The sequence below is a fragment of the Erithacus rubecula genome (assembly GCF_903797595.1).
Source record: "Erithacus rubecula genome assembly, chromosome: 14".
Classification (NCBI taxonomy): Eukaryota; Metazoa; Chordata; class Aves; order Passeriformes; family Muscicapidae; genus Erithacus; species Erithacus rubecula.
The window spans coordinates 12,857,255-12,880,472 of NC_136666.1; the positions used below are offsets into that span (position 1 = coordinate 12,857,255).

The window sequence follows — 23,218 nt, forward strand, 5'->3', positions numbered from 1 at the left end:
CTATGTTACCTGAACAAATCTGCTGAGACAGATTAACTACACTGGTACATTTCCATTTCCCACTGCCTCTTCTACAACAAAGCACCTTTTTCACCAGGATGGAAAGCATCCCTCTGAATATTCTATATAGATATAAACTACCTGACCTGAAGTATCAAGGAGATGAAAGCATATTGAAGAAATCAGCCAGGAAAGAACAATTTGTTTCCTATCTTAATTAATTAAATCACATTACTTTCCATAGCACATTCTTGCCATAGAAGTAGAGTCTTCAAAGTATTTTCATTTATTTTACTCATCAAAACTAACTTTACCCTGCAAATCAGTCCCTTCAAAATTTGGACAAATTCAGGCCTGTCCAGTAAGTTGCAAATTAATTCCTTTAAGTGTAACATCACAGGAGACAGTAATAGTCTTGTTTTATTCACAATATCACTTACCCCCACACATATGTTGACAGCAAGCTTCTGAACTCTAGATATTCAAATGCATTGATGACTTTTCATTAACTACCTAGAGAACACTACAAGTGTTCCTGTTCAGAAGTAAAACATTAATAACTCCATACAGCCAGAACAAAATTCTGAACCTGCAAAATCAGAGAAAGGAAACTGGATGTACAGCCAGAAGCCTCACAAAAACAAAACCTCATACACCAGTACTAAAGTTTTGAGGCAATCTCATAGACAATATTTCTGAGCCTGAAGGGCTAAAAGCTGTGAGGTCATTAACAGCCATGTCTTTGCAGAAACTGACTCTCAGATGCTTAATGAGTGCTTGGAAGGGAAAGGGAATCAGCTGCTTACCATTAATCATTGCAAGAAGTAGCCCTGCAAGCTCATAAATAGCAGGTAAACCATTTTTACTGCTATGGTTAAGATAATAGTATAGGACAGGGACTTTAGCTCTGCTTTCATCTCCTGCAGTGCTCTGGGGGTGGTGGCAGCATCACCACCTCTCCTCCAGCTCAGCTGCTCTACACCAGCCCTTCCCTTGACAATGCTGTGCTTGCCCTTGCTTCCTTTGAGCTTTGCTTGTAAAGATATTGCAAGGCAGACAGGCACTACATAGGAAAGCCTTAAATTATAAGACCACATTAAAATGTCCATTATTTTACATTAAGGCAAATTTAGTATTTCAAGCAGATGCCTATACTGTTAAAAAAGTTTGGCTTAGTCTCTTTTTTTTTTTTTTAACCTATACTTCTTTTTTGTATCCATGAGTCTCAAGAGTGTTACAAAATCTCATTTCTTCCTATGTTTCAGAGCTCTTGCAGCTCTTTTCTACCTAGTGACATCTGCGTGCTCTGAAACCCACAGGGCAATCTATTTATAACTGCACTGGAATGAATATTCCACAGAAACGTTTCCGTTCAGGAACTTTGTGCCACTTTTTATAGACAGTCAAAGGAAGATTCTAATAATTTAATTAAAAATGATTGAATGTATTTGCCATGTTGGCAGTTTGGTGTGGTCAAGCCCTCTGGTCACTCTCTGCTCCTTGCCTCAGTGACTCTGTTAGCAAAGCATTGTTTTCAAACTATGACTGCCAGAACAGAATATTACTCAAGGGACCTGTAAAAAGCAGACATTTCAGAGGAAAATTAACACAAAAAGGGGCTATTTAAAGGGAAAACTTAACATAAGAAAAGTTTATGTACAATTTCAGAAAATTCTTATGAAAGGTTAAATGATTATTCCCTTTTTTTCCATCATCATGGCACTATTAAGGTTATTATTCCTGTGTTATTTGTTTATTTACTGGCACATACTACATGTTCATTTACTGTAAATATTTACCTACTAGAATATTTACTAGAAGAGCTGTATTCCCAAAAAGTTGTGGGATTGTTCTAAAACAATGTAGTGCATGCATTAGAGACTTATTTACAGATTTCTTTCTGTATGAAGAGAGTAAATTAACTACTTCCATATGTTTACTGGAGCCATATATTCTAGATTTTAATAGGAAAAACATCTGCAAAAATCAAGACAGTATCAAGCACTGCTATACTGCCTCTAGTAAGACATACAATTTATCATTATTTATCCTCCTTGCTAAGGTACAAAGTGACTTTGAAGACCTATTCTTTAGTATCAAGATATTTTTCATAGTTTTTCTGTGAAACAACAAACAACAAATTACTGTGACCTGTTGAATTTGGAATGGTCTCACCAATAGATTAAATTGTCTCCTTTCATGTAACGTGGAAATTGTTACCTGTTATCAGCCTCAAAAAAAATTTAAAAAAATCTGTAAAATAACAATGAGGTATTGGCTAAAGCTTTTCATACTTTAGGGAAAAAAACTACAAAACCAGCTTGCCTTGAACTTCCGAATTTCCCCTCCCTGAGAAAGGGGACTGAAAAAATATATAAATCTGTGAGCTACAAAACCAGAAAAATTAAACATGGAAGACAATATTGAACCCGATAATTCGGCATTAAGGTGAGACTGGGGAAAAAATAAACAACAAACCCAAAAGCACAATATGACAGTCACTTGGTTCATAATAGCAAAAAATCTCAAAAATCTTAAATCTGTGAAAAGGAATCATATAAATTGATAAGAAAGACTTCAGCTATTTGGAACCCAGGTAATATGCGAACAATTTCATAATAATTTGCATTTGTTTTTGAACTGATAATGTCCTAATGAAAAAATAAATAATTTGGTCTAAGATATTTGTTTGATTTGTATTTAATTTGTATTATTTCTTAGGCTTCTAAATCCTCCTGCCAAGAAGGGAGATCTATGCCTTAGCACAGCTTCTAGAAAGATCTGTTCCATGCTCTTCCCAGGCAGAGCTCATAGCCCTTTGCCCCCCTCTCAAAGAGGTGCAACGTTTCCCTTTTTCCAGTCACCAGAGACTTCCCCTGCCCACCATGACTCCTCAAAGGTCCTGGAGAGTGGCTTGGCAACTCCATGATTCCCCCAGGGCTGTGAGGTGTTTGTCCCCAGGTGCCAATCTCACAGATTTGGGTGTGCCCGTGTTCCTCGGGAGTCATCAGCCTGATCCCCACTCACATGGGGCTCTGCCATCCCTGCCCTGTGGTCCATTCACCCCAGAAGTTCAGGGAGAGGTTGTCAGTGAAGGCACAGGAGTTGCGTAGCCCAAACCTCTCTTCATCCATGGCTGTTTGTTTGCCAGGGCTGCTCATGGAGCAGGGGATGGGGCATGTGCTGTCCCTGATATTCCCCTTCTGCCCAATGTTGCAATTATGTTGAGACAGACACAACTGGCATCATCACCAGCCCTTTATTAAAAACATTTCATGCCTTATCTCAGGTAACTCTGACTCCTTTCCTCACTGGCAGCTCCACAAAGCACTGACTCCTTCCCTCTGCATGACTGGCTAACCAAAGCTGTCCCTAACCCAGCCACCCAACCCTGTCTGTCCCTCACACAGCATCTTCTTACCTTGTCTGTGCCTTGCACAACCACAGGTCCCTGCCAGCAGCCTCCATCCTAAAATCCAGCAGACTCCAACTAGCTGATGAGCAGCTAACCCACTCTTCTACAACCCCCATCCTCATGGGACAGGCAAGGCTGTTTCCACTTCTAGTACAGCTTCAGTACAGCTGTAATTCATTGAGGAAAATTGCCTTCTGCACTGTCCTTACAAACGGTTTTCAATGGTCCAACACACCTGCAGAAGCCTCTCCTGTTACTCTTTGCTTTCCTAGTGAAGTTCATGTCCATCCCGTGCCCTTCCCAGGATCTGTGTCCTTGCTCCCACTGCCTGTGCACCTCACCCTTCATTTTGCCCAGCAGTCTCAGCTCAGCCATGCCAGCCTCTTGCCCAATTCCTTCCCCCTGTGGTTCAAGGGCTCTGGAAAATCTCCTGAAGGATCTGCCAGTTCTGTTCCGCTCCCCTGCCCCTGCTGGCAGTTTCCCAGGGGCTGCAGGAACTCCTGAGCTATATATGGGGCTATATGAAGGTTGGCCATATTTTTATATAAGCCAGAGGGCAAGCAAATTTAGGATAGTTTGCGTCATCCTATTTTATATCTCCAGTCTGCTTTCTATTTTTATTTCTGTTTATAAATGCAATGCACTTACTGACATCAGGTAGCTGATGATTTTATTAACTTGACTGGACAGAACCTGTGCACACTTAATGACAGAATCTAAATAATGTTTTATTTCAGGAATCATGTAAAGTCATACCCCTGCTTGTTGGTTTCAAATTACATAATTTAAAATTCATCAGCATTCCTATCCCAGCTCATACTCTAGCAATTATAAAAGTCATGGTTATGCTCTTCTAATTACATTACTTATATCAGGGAACAATAAATTCATTTGTTTTGAGTAATTTATTGTTCCAACATTATCAAACTCTCCATATCAAAACTAACTGTAACAATTTGTATACATTTAGTCCTAACACTTCAGATATTGACCAAGCTTCTCTTTTATTCAATTTCTTTGACTTTGATGCTAATAGATCTGTTAATTATGACCCTTCAGTGGGACAGGATCTGCAAGATGGTTCATGAGATTATTCTGGTTGGGTTCAGTTGTGTTTCAGTATAGATAACTGGGAAATAAAATTTTCCACAAAGAATATGCCATAAAAACGCTTGTAGCCCATTTTTCAATGAAGAATTGCCTTCTTGGAGCCAGACGCTTTCCCAACCACTTACTTATTTTAAAAATAATCATAACAAAAATATTAATTCTTGTGATTTATCAGCCAATCTTCAGCTAGCAATCTTCACTTATCCATGGGCAATTTTATTCTTGTAAATACAAGTGAGCATAATTTTGAAGTATCAATTCTTGCATGATAGATTTGTTATTGTGCAAGTTTCATGCTCTCTTCATTAAAGAAGTCTATTGCATTAAGGGATGTGCCAGCCACAATAAAAGTGTGCAGGCAGAGGGATGTGATTGAAGTTATGCTCCCACAAGCACAAGCTGGGCAAAACCTTGAAGGAATTTCACAGTAAATGAGATACAAGAGTGTGATTTTTTTAAAAAAATACTATTTTGGGGGAAGAGTATCTGGCTGCCTTTGTGTTGTCCCCAGATACAAGAGCAGAATTTTCAGATGGTGTCTGACTTTAAGCACATGCACTTAAGGCAGTTTGCTCTTACACAGACTGCAGTGCAGGGATGATGCTCCTTGACTGTGGGAAGTTTTCTCATTTTCCCTCTTTGGCTGAGGAGGGCAGAGAGCTGCCCACCCTTCCCTGTGCACTTACAGTTACACTTATAATTCTTACAGTAATTCTGTGGTGTATTAGATCTCTTCAGTAAAGGTGGCAAGACAATGCTTTTACAGAGGTATTTGACTGTAAATTCTCCCACAAGTCAATATTTATCTTGATTATCAGCTTTTTAAACTCAGGAAATACAGGAAAATCAAAATTCCCAGTCCCAATCTCAGTGAGGACTCTTCTTTCCCTGCATCTCTGTCCTCCTGCTTGACCTACTTGCATTTCAGTCTGTCAGACTCAAGCAGTTTGTAGTGTTCTGACCTGACTTAGCTGTCCTGAAATTCATTTTGATCATGTTACCTCTTGGATTAAGAAGCTTCATCGACCTTTTTCTTTCTTTTTTTTTTTTTTTCTTTTTTGAGACCAGGGTTATAATTTAAAAGTTTTGCTGTTATGTTCAAGGTACTTCAGGCCTCTCATCCATGTTATTTATAGGAACAGATCAATGCCTATGTTCCATCTTGGAGTTTGTGCTCAGTCTTAGATTACTGTCTGCCTTGATCCCTTATCATTCTCTGGTAAAATTTAAGCATTTTTCATTTTGCCTCTTGTACATTCTAATTCTTGCCAGGAACCTAAACCAGCAACCACTGTACATCAAAAATATCTTAACAGTAGCCATGTACATAATTCTTTTGCTGAACTGGGACATAAGTGTCTGTGAAGCCCATGGTACCCCTCCATGAGCAGGTACTGTAGGAATTCAACACTGCACTACAGGTGTCAGAAATTTACTTTGGATAAATTATGCTGGTCCCACAGATTTAATGCTCATCAGCATTTGGAGTGAATCAGGCACATTTCTAGGTCACATTTTCAGTCCAGTTTCATTGGAATAAAATCAGAGTTCACTCCAAGTTCATCCTCCAAGGCAAACCTAAACATGATCAACAGGGACACTCAGGAGGTTCCTCTTCTGAGCCAGATTGAAACATTAATGCAGATGCACTTTTGGGCTCACCAGTGTAGGAAAGAACCATTACTATTTCCTTTTTTCCTGTTTTCCCAAATTAACTCCACGCAGGGGAATGTTTCAGAAGTGATTATTATCCTGTTAACTTCATACAGTGTTGGGCTCTTGGGCTCACAGGCTGTTTTTAACACACATTAGGCAATGCCAGAGAGACACTGTCTCCAGTTACAGATTGGTAAAACACTTAGCACAAAATGGAATTACAAGGCTTTCTCTAGGATCTTCCTTCAATAACTACTATTTATAACTAATAGACACTGCAGACTTGGCTGTTTGGCAACACCATTAGAGAGGAACTTCAGCTCATGTAACATGTCACAGTTTAGGGGAAATGAAGCCATGCAGATATGGCAATTAATAGCAGCAATGTTAATGTTTATCTTTGCAGAACTATGCAGTAATCTCAGGCCCACCATACATTTTGATCAGCTTGACACTGACTTTCCACTTATCCCCAAATACTTAATTACTGTTGGATATGTTCACAGTGTTGTCAAAACACAGAACTCCAATTCCCCATGCACATGCCTGGGACTGAACCTTAATCTCACAGATGTGTAAATTAGAAGAAAATATAAAGATTCTATTACTGCTGCATCTTCATCAATATCAACCAATTAACTGCCTGAAGGAGAAGCATAAGCACCTGCAGTTAGAATGGGGGAGAGAAGAGCATATTTATTCTATTACCAGAACAAATGAAGAGTGAAATAAAGCTAGAACAGGAGAAACACTTTTAAATTTGCACTTTCTTTTTTCCTTCTTACTGAATAGCAATATATGCCACCAAGGCATCAGTTTTTCCAATTGGTATGTTTTGGTTTTGTCAGAAAAATGTGAATATTACTGCTGGAGGATTTATCTGGCAAGAGCACTATCCCTTTTTGCTACCTCCTAGGCTCCTGACTGCTAAAGTAACACAGGTTTTGTTCAATAAAGTGCATATTTCTGTATATTCAATATATATACATTATGACCCAGAGAGGAATACCTTGCTATTTAGTTATGTAACATATACAGAGGGTACAATCCTTTTCAAAAAGCTCTTCAGGTTCCTAATGAGAAATGTGATATAATTTGGTCTTTTGAGCAAACAATAGTGAATTGAATTAGTGGGCAGCTCTCTAATCCTCTCTCTTACTGGGCAGTTTCTCTGCTGTTTTTGGACCCGTCTGACAGAGGAAGGATAAGCACAAATCTGCTAAAGAAGGAGATGACATTTATAGATTATTCAGAGGAAATTGTGATTGTGGTCCTTCCTCTATTCTCTAAGAGATTTTGCTCATCCTGTATCCAGCACACTGAGCTGGTTCTTGTGCAGTTTCAATAGTGGATTAGCATATGCCTTTCCAACATCCTTCCCTGTCCTTTTCCTCCTTGCTTCAGGGTTAAGCCTCATTTATTAAAGCCAGTTTCAGCTATGACAGTGATTGTGAATCCCACAGTTTTGGGGGCTCCAGATTGAGACACTTCCAAGAGTCTCAACTCTCCGAAACAATGATAATTATATTTGTCCTCAGCTATCACAGCATCAGACTGGAAAGCCAAAAACTGAAAGAGATCAAGTTAATAGTCATTTTTTGAAAAGATCTTCCTGTAATTTCTTAGACCAAATTAAAAAATCATTACTCAGATAGAACTTATTGGAATTGATATAAAGACTGACTGTATAAAAATCAATAAGAGACAAATTCACAAATCATATATCCAGTAAGGAGCAAATTCTTTAAAGTGTGAAGTTTTAATTGGACCCTCAAATGATGAGCAGTAATCTTGGAAGAAGTTACAAAGCTATTTGGAATAGCATGATAGCAGAAACTCACTACAATTTCAGGTGCCAGAACACCTACCCCATACTACAAGCACGAGAGTGGGAGGATGAATCACTTTAAGACTAAGACTGATGAGAAGGAAGTGACATTTCCCTATGATTCATCCCTTATTGAATTCTATTGAGTGGTGTGCTGCTCACTCTGAAAATCTTCAGCTCTGAGAAGGAAAAAATTCCACTCTCCAGTTTTAATATGAGTGCAGTGCAGCAAAGTCACCTGGGAGAACTGGAACCTGGCCATGCTGGTCTGTTACCTGCTGGCAACTGGTGATGGTGAGTGCATATTTAAGCACAATATTTGCATAAACACACTGTTCACATGACTGGGTGATGTGTGCATATAGATATGTACACACACAGATCAATAAGCAAATAAACAATTTCCAAAATGTGCAGCACAATCCGCATTGCAGAAATTGTTAAGAATTGTTCCAACTCTCCATTCTGAAATGTGAGATTTATGGTGCTCTAAATCCCATTTATATTTTTATCTGGATCAGCCTGCTCATCCCTTGCTGCTTTGCCTTCCCAAATCAAATTCAGTCAGTTCTCTCTAGCTCTGTCTGAATGTTTCCTTTGATTGAGTGATGTTATTTCTAGAAAAAACACTCAAATCAATTTAATGCAAATTCCTTTTCACGTCCTGGTTGACCCATCAGGACATCGACAATAATAGATTGAAGTAGTTACTTCCTGAGGCAGATGACTCATTGAGTGCTTAGTAATCAATTTTCATCGGTGTGACTGCATAATCTGTCTTTGGGGTTCTGTTACATGTCGTGACTAGAATGCCACAGAATCCTGGATTGCCTGATACAGAAAATGAATGGTGAGCCAGCAGCCATCAGCCATCTTAAATTGCACAAATCACCCCAACAGAGCCACATCAAACACAGAAGGGCCCTAGCTGTTCTCATGCACACCAGAGAAAGGCAGGAGTAAATCCAGGAGAGCCAGTGGTGGTGCACGAGTTGCAACCCACAGCAGCTGAGGTCAGAATTTGATCCTTTGGAGATCAGCCAGTTTAACATTTTTCTGCAATCAGAAGCAACTCACTGCATTCAAGCCTTTTCTCATCTCTGCAAAAGTCTACTTCATTGCTCCTAGACTGAGAGGGGTGTAATCAAAGCAAAGGGAATGAGTTTTGATCTGCTATAGAAAGGATGCGAATTAATTTATGAAAACTTAGGGGAACTGGGGATTTAGATCACCCAATTAAACACATTATGAGTCTACACTTATTCCATTGCAAACCTGCAATGTTTCACAACATCCAAGCTCCATCCCATGCAGGACATGGCAGATGATGATACTCATTATAGTGACTGCATAACTTATAATGCTCCTGGAAAATCAGCAGGAATGTGTGTTTCCAGCACAATGGCAAGCTCCACACTTTTGCTGTAAGGTATCCTGCAAGAACACATTCCTGCATCTGGGATGTAAGACTAAGCAAGCTGATGCCAAAGTTGCTCCTCAGTGTTACAGGATGAAGGATGATTGTGAGTCTTATGCTGAAGCGTTACCACTGAGCTCAGATACCTTCACAATTTGGCTGTGTAGGTAACAAAACCAGGGCAGAGAACACCTGGCAGACTCTATGCACCATTTCAAGGCTGGAACTGCAATTCTCAAGATTCCTATCAGTTTGACAACTTGTTTGGTTTTGTTATACACTCCTCATTCTCTCTGGTGTGTCCTTGAAAAACAACATTTGAAAGATTTAATATTTGTTGACATTGTAGCTTTCTGACAAGGGAACATTGCTCTTTCTAACAAATTCTGTGTTCATGAGGAGTCCACAAGCCTATGAAGAAAGCTGAGGGGCAAACTCCATAAAGTTTGGAGGCATGACTTGCAGTGGAGCAGCCACCAGCATCCTTCAAGAAATGTGACAAATTCAATCACAGAATGAGGGAAAGTTCTGAGTTTAAGCTGGTCCCTAAGCTGCGAAATAAGTAGGAAAAAGTCTGATTTCTTGTTTTAGTTTAGATTTCAGTTTAGATCCCACTGCTGTGTCAGTAACAGAATTGCTGCAGCAGAAGTGCCAGGGTACACCCTGCACCCTAAGATGAATCCCACTGCTCCCCTAAGCTCCATGTGCAGGGTTTCACATTGAGCTGGGGGGAATACCAGCAGCTGTTTGGTAAGTAAGGACAGATTCAGGGCCTCAGGGCTCATCTCTTCAGCACTAACACACAATTAGATGGCTTGGACCTGGCTCCCATTCAGCTCACAATGATTCTGTAATGACCTTAGCAACAATAACTCTTTCCAATCAGCAACAGAAAGAGAGAGGGGAATTTTGGTAGCAGAACTGTAAATGAGCAAAGCCACAAACAGCTGCTCCCTGTAAGGATGCTCCAAGGCCTCTCACTGCTGCCAGCCAGTTCTGCTCATTCCATGTCCTTGTATATTTTCTCCCTAATATACAAAAACTTACAGTAGTCATGACCCAGGCTGTGGTAATTTAGGTGTCCAAGTGAACGTGTAGTCGCAGCATGATCTCAGGAGTGAGCTCTGATATTCACATCACATAACTGGATGACTGGTAATTATCAATGCAGTGACTAAGACAAAAGACAACCTTTCCTTAGGGAAAAGCACACACAGAGATTCTGGAAGGCAGAGCCACATGTACACCTAACAATAGCACCTGTCTGCTCTAAGTACAGCTCCTTTTGATCATGGTTATTATCTCCACAGGTAGCTGCTCTTTTGCCTTCATGATTTTCCAAGTGTACCACTAAAATACATTCTCAGGCAGGGAGGTTTTTGAGACTGTTGCTATAACAAAAGAAAGTGTAAACAAAAAGCACAAATACATGCTGGGAAGAGAATGGATTAAAGTCAGGCCTGAGGAGAAGGACTTGGGGGTGTTGGTTGACCAGAAGCTCAACATGACCTGCAGCCCAAACCTGTCCTGGGCTGCATTTAGAGCACTGTGAGCTGCAACTGAGGGAGGGGTTTCTGCACCTCTGCTCTGGTAAGACCCCACCTGCAATGCTGCACCCAGCTCTGGTGTCACCTCATAAGAAGAATATGGACCTTTTTGGACTGTGAGAAACAGTCAAAGTTTACTAATCACAATCCATAGGTTGAAAATTAGCTGTCCGGACAAGCAAGAAAATATTAAAAAATAAAAAAATGCACTATCAGAAAATAAAGATCATTTACTGAAATATTTGCAAACCAAAAAGTATTCTATTCAGAATCATTTATAACAAATATGTTTCCTATCTCTACTTTTTAAGTATAATAACTTATTGTAATTGATGTGAATAATTTTAATTCTGCATTCATATAATTCATCTCTACAGTAACACATCAGCAAAAAAGCAGCATTAAGCACCAAGTCCCACAAATGTAACCATAGCTGCAGTGGAGTGGAATACAATTAACCTTTACATAGTTCAGATGTGCATAGGTCATGACACCTGCCACTTACAAAGTACTCCTGGCTGGTCTTGGGAAATTGGGTTTCCTGTAGGTACCAGGGTGATTATTCTGAACCTGCATATACACACACAGACATCATGTCCAATACAATTTCTAGTTCTTAGAGCAGCACTTCCTGAGATGATCATTAGCTGATCACAGGAACCAAAAAAAACCCCAGTCAAGATAAGAAAAGAGCTCCAATGTTGTCATGTACCCACTATTGAATGGTACATGGTGTGCAGTACTCAGCACAGCAATGCACCCAAAAGATTGCTGCATAACAGCAACTGGCAAACACCCCTGGCTATCACATCTTGTTCTTAACACCTCATCCTTCAGAATCAGGCTTAAAAGGAGGGGCTTTGTTCTGTGGGGTTTTGTGCTCTCAATCTGGTATTTTTGTGATTTAATATTCCCTGCATATAAAGGAAAATAAATATAATGGCACTTATGATGGCTGGAGAATCTCAGTGCCAGGTTTGTCCCAGTTGTGAGTCCGTGCTGGGGTTGAAGTGACAGAAAGAAATAGAGAACCTACCACACTGATTCAGTAGGAGCCTACCAGGAGGGTGGAAAGGGTTTGCTTTCTTATGGATGAAATTATGATAATTCTTCTCCTTTAAATCAAAAGTGAGGGAAGTAAAACACCAGAGCATATTTGAACAGAATGTAAGATGAGGAAGAACAGAAGGTAACTGCTAAAGTTTATGTCATGAACTCAATTGAAGTTCTGTGGAGGAAGGTAAACAGTGGAAGATGTTCTGTGGAAGAAGCAGTCTGAAAAGGTAAAATATCTGGAATAATATGACTGGTTTACTAGACTTCTTAGTTATTTTTATGCAAAAATGCAAATTATATATCAGGGTCTTTTTCATTGGTAAAGCTTTAGGGAAAATTCCTAATTAAAATTCAGCGAGACAAAGTACTTGATATCCAAGCTTATGTCCCTATTAGGATATTTTTGTTCTAATGTGTTTAATGTTTTAATAAGTACATTATTCTTAATGTTTAAAACATCAACACTACATGCTTAAAATCTAATAATTCTCTTAATCTGTATAGGAAAAAGTCAGTGCCAAAGCCTAGCTAAATATGTAACTCTATCATCAGATCTTGCCACCAAACTGAAAAAAAGATTCCAATTTAGAAGAGGTACAAAGAGATAACTCCATGTTTGTGTTTGCTTCTATCTACCCCTAACCCCAGGATCATTGTACATAAGGAACTTTTACATGTGCTTCTATTTCTGTGCCTGTACTTCACTCCCAAGTTTTTAGCTCATTTGTGGAACTGAAAATGTAATGGCTTCTGTATTTTTTGCAGAAAATCATGAAAGATTATAAAAGAAGAGATACATATATGATTGAATATACTTGGTTCACATGAACATGTTTATAAACTGCTAAAAACAAGCCCCAGAGCAAGACAAAGTTATAAGTACTATGACAAATACTTGTCTCTGAAAGAGCTCACTGGTATTAGCTTGACAACAGCATGTCAGCAAAGGTGTTTAGATACAGCATCAAAATTATGAACACTCCATGTGCTTTGATGACTCTGTCACCTCACCTGAGCAAGGCAGAGAGGAAAATAAGTAAACCACTTCTTTAGTTCAACTTTAAATCATATTCTTACTATCATTCATAGGAGTTTTGTTTAGTTGTTTTGTCTCTGTGCAGTGTTCCAAGAGACCCTTTTACAGTAATGAAACATCTCTGCAGTAACTGACCTGCAGTAACACTGACACATGTTGTCAGTGAAAAGCAGAATCCCAAGCAAGATAATGGGATTTCTCTTAATTCAATTTGCCACAGATGTAGTTAGCATGCCAGCATTCTCCTTGCAGAGATGCTACTCTTTATGGTTTGGTTCCTAATTAACGTGGTCACTTGGAGCTACACAGTGCTGCTGGCTCAGCTACCATTTCACACAAATCTAATTTGGCCCTGCAGAGTGCTGTGAGTTCAGTGGATGAGAGGAGCAGTCTGACAGACAGCAGCCTAATGCACCTGGCAAAACGTGAAGTTCTGCAGCCACGTGGTGCTGGCACAGCAGAGCAAGGAGGAGCAGCCATCTCTGCAGCTAACAGAGATGTCTTTCACAATGCTCCTCTCATCATAGCCACCCAGTGATAATAGTTTTAAAAAGAGAGAGAAGGATATGAAGCCTATAAATAAAATATTTTAAACTGATTTTGAAAGTTTCTAAATTAAGCATCAGAATGAGTGGTCTGGGTCAAGGCAAATGCAAATGCAGGGTCTAACCACTAAGACTCCATGTAGAAGTGGAGTTTTGATTTCCCTCAGCTTATGGAAACTTGACTTTCCAATTCCAGAACTCAGTCTTTGAGAAGCATCTTCTAGCACTTACAATAAAATGTACAGAGCGAGGATATGAGCAACACCAATAAGGAGGCACTAATCTTTACCCTCTATGAAAACACAATCTGAAATCAGACTCCATCCTGAAGAGGGAAATATTTATACTACACATGAATAGGAAAGATCTATTTTTCAAAAAGCAATTAGGAGCACAAATATTTCTACTTGTGCATAGAATCAGAAAGCGACTTACAAACGTTTCAAAAGAAAAAAAAATAGCATAAATAAAACCACAGATTTAAAAAAAGTTAAACTGCCATTGAACAGAATTAAAACAAAAAGTAATTTGAGGGAGCTTCAATTCCACTGAACTATCAGATCCTATTGACAAATTGCACTAATGTTGAAATTTCTCCTTTTTATTAGTTCCTCCATCCTTGCTTACAACTGTAAGAGCACAAGGTTTGAGGGCCTCAGCAGAATTCAGCCCATAAAGTTCTATTCAAGCTCGTACCAACATAATTTATGGTCACACCCTCTGCCATAAAGAACATAATGTTAATGATCTTAGAATCTGTTAGGCCTCTGGAACTACTGAGAATTACAACTCTTTCTGCGTACACATTGGAAACTCCCCAAGATTAAAGTCTGAAAAATGAGCTTCTGTCATGTTTCACAATCCAATTAAATATATCAGTGTCTCAAGGGCCAACAGTTAGGTCTCAGAAAAATAGTCCAGCACAAGCAGGCAGACAGAGAAGCATGAGTACTACAGCCTGGTTCATCCTGAAATCAGATCCTTAAGAGATGCCACATCATCCTTCTAAACAGGACACTAAAACTGAAATAAATTGTGGGAAAAGGCATTTACACAGGTAAAATCCCCTAACAGGCAACTTTTGCTTCGTGGTCTGTTACAAAAACACTGGAAACCAAGAGTGAGATTCACCCAGGTCCTTTTTGTTGCCTGAGCACTGTCTGTGTTAGCTATCAGTACTCATTCTAGGATTTTATCTAAAAACCCTTTATCTGTCAAGTGCCTGTCACCCATGAACAGAAAAACTCTCTGAGTATCACCAGTGCCACTCCATTTTGCAGCCACTTCAGCCTTTTGCTGCACCTTAGTGCAGGGGGTGCATCCCTTTCCCCAAGGGCAGGAGCTGGAAAGGGAATGTCATAGAACACAATCATAAAACCCATTGATAAGGTGGAACATAATGCATAAAACCCAGCACTTTGCCACAATTAGCTGATCATTAATAATTTCTAGATACACTAGGTAGCAACAGACCTTGGAAATGTTTGAAACAACACACGGAAAAAGCTGAAAGTACAAACATGCAGTGACCTCAAATGCTGTCTAAGAATACAGACACATTCCCAGTCAGTGACTAGGAGGGATTACAGATCATGGGTGAAACAGCAGGTACTGGTTAAGGGAAACAAAGCCCTTGGTTCCACACACATGTGGGCAGTCTGATCTCATGCCCCATATGTGTCCTTTCCTTCTGCACTGAAGAGCACTGCCAGCACAAACCTCCTGCAGGACAGGACATTTATAGCTGAGATAGCAGTAGTGTTACAAGTCATTGGAAGTGCTGCCCACCTCCCACCCTTCAGCTGATTTAGAGATGAGAAGCCTCTTTTGCTTCTAAGTCAAGTCAGCTTTTACTGTTTTGTTTTTTGAACAGAGATGAAGGAAATTAGTAGAGCCTGGTGGTAGCTGATAAGACCCATTTGAACATGATTTCTCTTTTAAAAATTGTGTATTTTACATAAGGTCATAGAAAAGACTGTAATTTGGGGTATAAGACTTTCCTTCATGTGAAAGGACAAAGCAGTTCACATCACAAAAAAGCTTCAGGCTTTGGGCAGGTCTGTAATTTTTTCATCATCATCATATCCATTCTTAATTTGAGTACCATATACCAGCATCACTTCTTCAACAGAAAACGGCAATAGTTTTATGAACCCAATAAAACTTGTTTGTTTACAGCTTATGGATCCAGATACAATGGTCTGCTTATCATCTCTGTTCAAGCATTTTAAGATCCAATAAATTTCTCCAGACCAAACTCCTGTAGTATTGCACAGGGACCAAATCAAGTGAGCTTGTCACTCGTCAGCCTTGTCATCCACACACACACACACAGCTTGGCAAGATCACTGCACATGTTCAGTCCAGCTCAGAGTAGCTTTTGTGACAAAAGTACAAGAAGAGATCAAGCAATTTATGTGACAAGGAGGATAATACAGGAAGATGTGAGCAGCTGATGGCAGCACAACAGGGGAACCAAAAACACTGCAATCAATAGGTAGTGACTAAAGTTCGCAGTTTTAAAGTACAAATACAGAAAGTACTTCATGATCTATCTCCTCTCCTGTATTCCAGTCCCAAAAGATTTGCATTTGTCAAAGATCCTGGCATTTTCTCTGTTACTCAGTATCAAACCTTTCCTACCCATAAAATCAATCCATATGCCAATCAAGGTTTTCCAGAGCTTCCCAAAGAGCTCTGTGCATTGAAACTCTCCTTCAATTTATTTTACCATTTCTTTTCTCCCACTTTCTGATTCTTGGTATCGAGATCTGACAACCAGAAAACCACACACATGAGGACTCCAGAAGATGGGAAACATGCTGTAATGATTGGAAAATCACCTAAAAGATATTTGAATGCAATCCTATCACTGAAGATTTCCCTATGTTTGTTCTGTAAAGTTTTCACTTTTGGAAATTCTATTGAAGAAAAAGAATTCTACATGGCAGGTTAGTGTTTTAAAAATAATAAAAAAAAATTATTCAAACGTGTCATTCTGAAAAACCAGATAAACATGGCAAACTCCAAATTTGAGCCAGTCAAATCAAACATCATCAAAATTTAAAATACTGTTACAAAACATTCAATTATTTTGGCCACAGTCAGTCATTGAGATATCTTCAAAAATACTTGAAAGCCTAATTCTCTTGCACTACTACCTGAAGTGATACCAGTAAAGTTTTCTTTTATGCAACTCATAGGTCAAGAAGTAGCAGATAATCATCTGAATTTTTAAGATGCTCATCCTAAAAAGATTACAAAATTCACCTATAGCTGCTTCTTATATTTCTCATATGATTGAATCTGTCAAGGATTTGAACTTGCACAATCAAAGTACTCTGCTATCATAGGTCATTTTCTCCCCAAAGACAGACACTCATTTTTTCCCTCTTCTGGAGAAGAGGCCTTTAACATTTACAGTCTTTAAAGACTAGCAGTGCACTTATGAAAAGCATTAAAGCCTCATAGAACATCACTTTATGGCTCCATGTACCATCATCAACAAAAGAACACCTGTCAGAAAAAAAAATAACTCTATCTTTCCCCCTAAACCATGAGAGAGTAATTTTCAATGTAAATGAGACCTGAATATTTTACTCTTGCCTGGCAAGAATCTCACATGAAAAGCAAATGAAGCAAAAAAGACTGACATTATTACTCACCAAAAATAGAAATGTCTCAGATGCTCAAACATTTGCTTAGAATAAACTACAAAAAAAGCAAGATAATTAAAAAATATCTCTCTGCCTTCTTCCTACTGAGCTAAGACAGGAATATTTCTTGACATGGAAAATGTGAATCTTGGCCTTATGACTTAAGCACTTGAAGGTCATCCAGAGCCTTTTCACCTGTATTTGGAAAATGCCCAGACACTGTGTAAGCTACCAAAGCCCCAGCAAGGCTTTCAGTGGGAGCAGGAGAGAGCAGGAGATAACAGCTAAACTGAGCTACAACCAAACAAAGCACGAGTTTGTGTGCTCAGCTGGGCATCACAAGGCAGGCTCAGGAGGGGAAGGCTGGAGGGCTCTCAGCTCCCAGGCAGTTCCTCTATCACAGCTCCACTGCTGGGAGCCAGCACAAAAACACCAACCATCACTGGGCATCACTGGGGGAATGGTGCTCCTCAGCCTCTTGGCTGCAAGAAGAAGCTTCAAAAACATGAAACTGAATAATACTAGAGACAGGCAATAAAAGTGATCCAAAAGTGCATGGTTTCTCTGAAGAGCAATAATATTTAAGCCATTCTAATATTTTTTCTGGACTGCTGATTTCTGAACGTGGTGAGGTTGGCAGCTGGAACAGAAGTGTGTGTGTTACAGCCCCAAGGGAATTTTGTTGGCAGTACCCACTCAAACACACCAGTGTGCAAAGAAATAACAAGTGTGTTTCCCTGCACAAGAGTATCACAGGAAAACTGGGTTTCAAACCACAGGAAATTTGAAAGGAGGAGTGATACTTTCAGAGACAACTGGATATACAAGGGTTATGCACACATAAGCATCTGCATGTGTGTATTTATACACATGCATACACATATCACATCCTATCTAAATCAAAATATTATCATGCCTGCCAAGCTGAGCAACAAGAAATTAGAAAATGAAAATAAGCGAGGGTTTTCTCTGCAGCTGAAAACAAGGAAATATCTGTTTGCCTGAGCTTTAAACAGCACACAAGGCCTAACATTTTTGGCAGTGTAGTTTATAGTATCACTTACAGTGACAAAGATAGAGAAAAACCTCATTCTGTAGAAGTTGTGATATTTTTTTATTCAGGTTTTTATTCTAGACTCAGAATCAGTGGCACGACCCAATTATTTCCAGACTGGGAGAGGTAGAACTAGAGAAAATACTGATTTTCAGAGGACAATATATTTAGAAATATCTGCAGCAGCACAGTCCTGAAGCCATTGTTCTGGTGATGACTTTCTCTGTGAAGGAAAGACATAAGAATAAACTTCATTGTATCCATAGCCAGGAAACCAAAAACAAAGTACAGGCTGCAGTCTCACCCAGACTCCTAATGTCTGAGGATTCTAAAAAGCTGAAAGAATAGCTATAGATACCCTTCTATTTTTTAATTCACAGAGTGCTATTTCATGGCAATTATAATCTACCTAAGTGGTTTCTTTATCCAAACAGGGTAGAAACAGATAAAATTTACAAAGCTTTAAAAATGTAAATGGCAGAGCCTTACAGGGAAAACAATTCAGGAGGTTCATACTGAAACTTCAGGCTTGATCCAGACACATTAAGAGGATTCTTGGAACAGTTCTAGTGCTCAACTTTATTCAGATGTGCAGTGTGCTTTCCTTTTCTTTCTAGTTACTATCTCAGAAATTTTCTTCTGAACTGGCCATTAGGACTGTATTTTGGAGAAGAAAACTAAGCAATGCAATTTCTAAATAACTTTCTCCTGATCCATACTGATGGTCCCAATCCCTCAGGAATGTCAGTGCATGCCCAGCTCCCAGAGCTCAGCAGAGCTGTTCCCATGGCTGAAGGTCCATTTGCAAATGAGCATTTGCAGGCTTGGCTCATTATTGCTGAGAAACTGAGACAGTTAATTCACTACACTGAAAAAAGAAATAATGGGCTGAAAAGCAGGGAGATTTAAAGGAAATTGTTTCACTGCCCACTGCAGTGATTGGAAATACACCCACAGAGCCCAAGAGATTTTTATTGGGATCATATGTCCAAGTGTCTCAAAAATTATACAGGTTTCAAAATAAAAATAAATAACTGACTTCTGAAGACAGATTCAACAATTTGCATTAAGGCACAAGAAAACTTTTCTATTTAAATTATAATCCATAAAATAATTGTTTTCTCTAACATGAAAACCCCCCTATTGTTTTGTTTATGAATATAATGAATACTGACGCAAATTAAAATGTCCAGATTACCAAACAAATTCTAACACTTCTTTGTAAGCTGACATTATATTTTCTCTGGCACCTCAGTCTGTAGCTATTGCTCCTTTGATGATAAATACAAACACAAAAAATACAATGGAATCTATGAGGCTTCTAGAGTCTCCTTAGGCAGAGAAGTATAAATGTGTCACCTCTATTTGTAGGAGCCCAGTATAAAGAATTGTAGAAGGTTTTTTCCTCTCTAAAGCCCGAATTTCTCAGAAATTACAGGGGAAAAAACATTTAAACTCATACAAAGCAGTAACAATTTCAGGGCATGGGCATTATTTCAGCAAAATAACCATATGTTTATCCATGAGAATAAGATAATTAAGTTTTGATGTGCACATAAATTTATTGCTGCAATGAGTCTAGGTTTGAGGTAAATACTTTAATCCTCCTGCTCTAGAAGCCTATTCTAGGCATTAGGACTGACTTGCTTTCCTAAAAAATCTCAGTTGAAACTTCATAAGTAATCAAGAGAGAAATTGTTCCATGGAGGGAATTACATGTCCTTGGCTCTCCTGCCCCAAAGACTGTTTTCCTAATAAGAAATTGGCAAAGCTAAGAAAACATACAACTATGTTTTGGGCTTGATCATTTAAACATGAAAACTCATTTTGGACACTGATATATTAAAGTTGAATTTTAAAAATGAAACCACATTTAAAAAAGAAAATAATTATTAAGTTCATGTCTTCACTAATCAGGCTGTGTACACCTTTTCTTCCTCACGGGAAAACTGTGTTAAACATGGATTCTCCATTAGTCTTCAGTTAGCATTCTACATTGCATAAATAGGCTCAGCTCTTGGTTATAAAGTATGAGGGATAATTTAATAAAGCAAACAGATAGCAAAATATGTACAAATCAGGTTATCAGAGCGTTTTTAGAACACAGACCTGACAAATAGGGTTCCATAAAAAGAAAGGTCAGTTCAAGAGGAGCAGGCAGCTCTGGGCACAGGGCTGGGGTGCTGAGCTGCAGCAAGGGATGCATTTGGCTGATGGCTCTGTGTTCTGGTTTTGCACAGCCTGGCACTGGGGTCCCAGCAGCACTGGATGCTGGTTACACTCTCCCACTCCATGGATTAAACTGATGGATGCTTCCAAGATCTGCCACCAAGTACTTCAGCTAAAAAGAGAGGCTGAAGAGTCACAAGATTTGGTATCTCTCGTGTATTTGGCTGTTAACTGTGTTCACTGGACAAATGACTTCTATTTCTCTTTGAGCAAAACAATTAAGTTAGCAAGAAAAGCAAGTCCAAAGGGTAGAGGGTGTGAATAGGACAAATTTTGGACTTTTATTAGAAACAAAACAATACTAACAGAAGCATTGTGCTTTCCTATTAATATACCATATTTTGAGACTTTCATGATAGAAATGCCTAACCAAGAATTTGAAGGAATGATTTCATTTGTAATCACATTGTGCAAGGCATAAAACCTCAGTGAAATCAGATGAGCTTCAGGGGAAGGAATCAGAGGAATACAGTAAATTAGCCTGTGGTAAGAATGTACCTGGAAGAGCAGAAATGGCCACAACTGAGAGGATTGAAACAAAAATGCCTCTGCTAGAGACCCATAAGGGTCCTTAGAGAGTTTGTTGCAGTGCAGGCACACATAAAAGGCTTTCAGTTTAGGAAAGAAAGTGGGACATCACCCCAAAATGTCAGAGGACAGGACTCTCATGCAACACTGTTTTAGAGACCTGGCAGTCCTGCACATTTGAGCTCTCACAAGTGAGAAACTATCATTGAGACCATTAAATTAATCTTCCCAGGTTTCTGGATGTTGCTTGTGCCTTTGTGGGTTATTATTTGGTAAGGACTCCAGAGGCTCCCATGCCAGCCAGCCAACACCTGGCAGAAGAGTTGCATGGTATTTACTGACCCTTGTAAAGCTCTTAGGAAGCTACAGGTGGGAAGCAAAATATGAGTCAAAAAACAGGGATTTCCCTGGATCAAAATAACAGTATAATTATAACAGCTTCACTCAAGGCTTTCTCATGAATTGAAGCACAGTTTCAAAACTGAAATTCCTTAGACCAATATAAAATGATCCTTCTTCCCTTAAGCTAGGAGATGTGCTTTTTATCCTTTAAAGAGGCCATAGCTGTACATATTGATAAAGTGTTCCTTCTCCAGCCCAAGGAAGATTTTAAACTTTCAAGGGATTACAGGATTTTATTTTGTTAGTGGATAAACCTAATCTTCCTCTACCCGTGTTCTGGAATCCCTAATAATGAAAAAAGAAACCAAGGATTAAAAGCTGGTGGTATTACAGCTGTCAACACATCAGCCTTAATTTTTCAAAAGCTTTCACGTAGGTACATTGATGTGTCTGGAGTCTTTTGCTGAAAGAACTTGTTCAGTTTCACAATGATAACCAAAAGCTATTCTATTTTTATAAGCATACCATATCCTTACACATACACTGGGTTAATTTTAAATTTTTCCTTCTCCCCTGAGTCATATTTATTTGGAAATATATGGTCACCTAGGAAAGGCATTCTAAGGCATCCTGGTAAAACTTCTATTACAATGCTGACCACTATTAGGAATGTCACAGTGTTCTGGCAGCTTGTGAAGAGGGCAATAGGAAATACTGCAAGCACATGAATACTTTTTCCTCATAATGTTGAAGTGGTAAAATAGATCCCCCAAATTAGCAAATTGCAGTGTTTCATTTCTTGTGTTTCAGAGCTCTTCCTTCTGCAGGGGTAGAACAGCTGGGAGCTACTGGGGCTCTCCCAAACCAACATCAACATTTACACTGCATGTTATGACATGACTGTAGCCAAAAAACCCAACAGGGTGAAAGTAGATGTCTGAAGTATTGTTGTTTTCAGCCTTCTGAGAATTGTGACCATGACAGAAGAAAATCTTTAAAGAGATGGAGGCCAGGATACATTTTTTACTGTCTTTGTTAATTTCTAAATTTCTTTTTATTTCAAGATTCAAATTCATATAAAGGGAAGAACTTAAAGAGATGAGAGTTGTTGAAAGGTTGGGATCCCACAGTTCAGAGATTTTTCAGGGAGCTATAACTCTGCTAGATAAGCTACATACACTAGTCCAGATTTCTGACACCTGGGGAACCTGAATGTAAATCTGTGAGACCTGAAATGCATCCCAGAGCTCTGAGGCAATTGTCTGATGTAGTTGCCAAGCCTCTCCCCATATCTGAAAGTCACAGCTGTCAGGTGAAGACCCTGGTGACTGGAAAAAGGGAAACATTGCATCTGTTTTAAAAAGAGGTAGAAAGAAGGACTCTGGGAACCTCTGACCTGTCATGCTGACCTCTGTGCTCAGGAACATGATGGAACAGATCCTCTTGGAGCTATGCTAAGGCACAGGGAGGTGATTTGGGACTGCCAGCACAGCTTCACCAAAGGCAAGTCCTGCCTGACCAACCCAGTGACCTTCTCTGATGGAATGATTGCATCAGGGGACAGGGAAGAGACAGAAGTGTTTTCTCTCTGGATGTGACATGGATTTGATTTGACCCCTTCCCTAGAAACATTCAAAGTCAGGTTGGATGGTGATCTGAGCAACCTGGTCTAGTTGAAGACAGCCCTGCCTGTAGCAGAGGCACTGGATAATTGACCTTTAAAGGTCCCTTCCAACCCAAGCTATTCTATGATTCTACAATATCTACCTAAAATGGGTGTGATGCCTCAGATACAAATT

General features: G+C 39.3%; 1 protein-coding gene across 5 annotated transcripts in view; it reads right to left on the bottom strand.

Moving 5' to 3' along the window:
- The window catches only part of LOC306807959 (uncharacterized protein), a 355,816-nt gene that overhangs the window by 192,192 nt on the left and 140,406 nt on the right, over positions 1-23,218 (bottom strand). For 2 of the 5 annotated variants that reach the window (XR_013775865.1, XR_013775866.1), the window contains exon 6: positions 18,382-18,543. The exons of 2 other annotated variants lie outside the window; for them this stretch is intronic. The gene's annotated coding sequence lies outside the window, so the exon portion shown is untranslated. Of the gene's footprint in view, positions 1-11,478; positions 11,581-18,381; positions 18,544-23,218 lie in introns of those variants that run through there. One more of the 5 variants, XM_079318030.1, reaches the window with a different exon arrangement.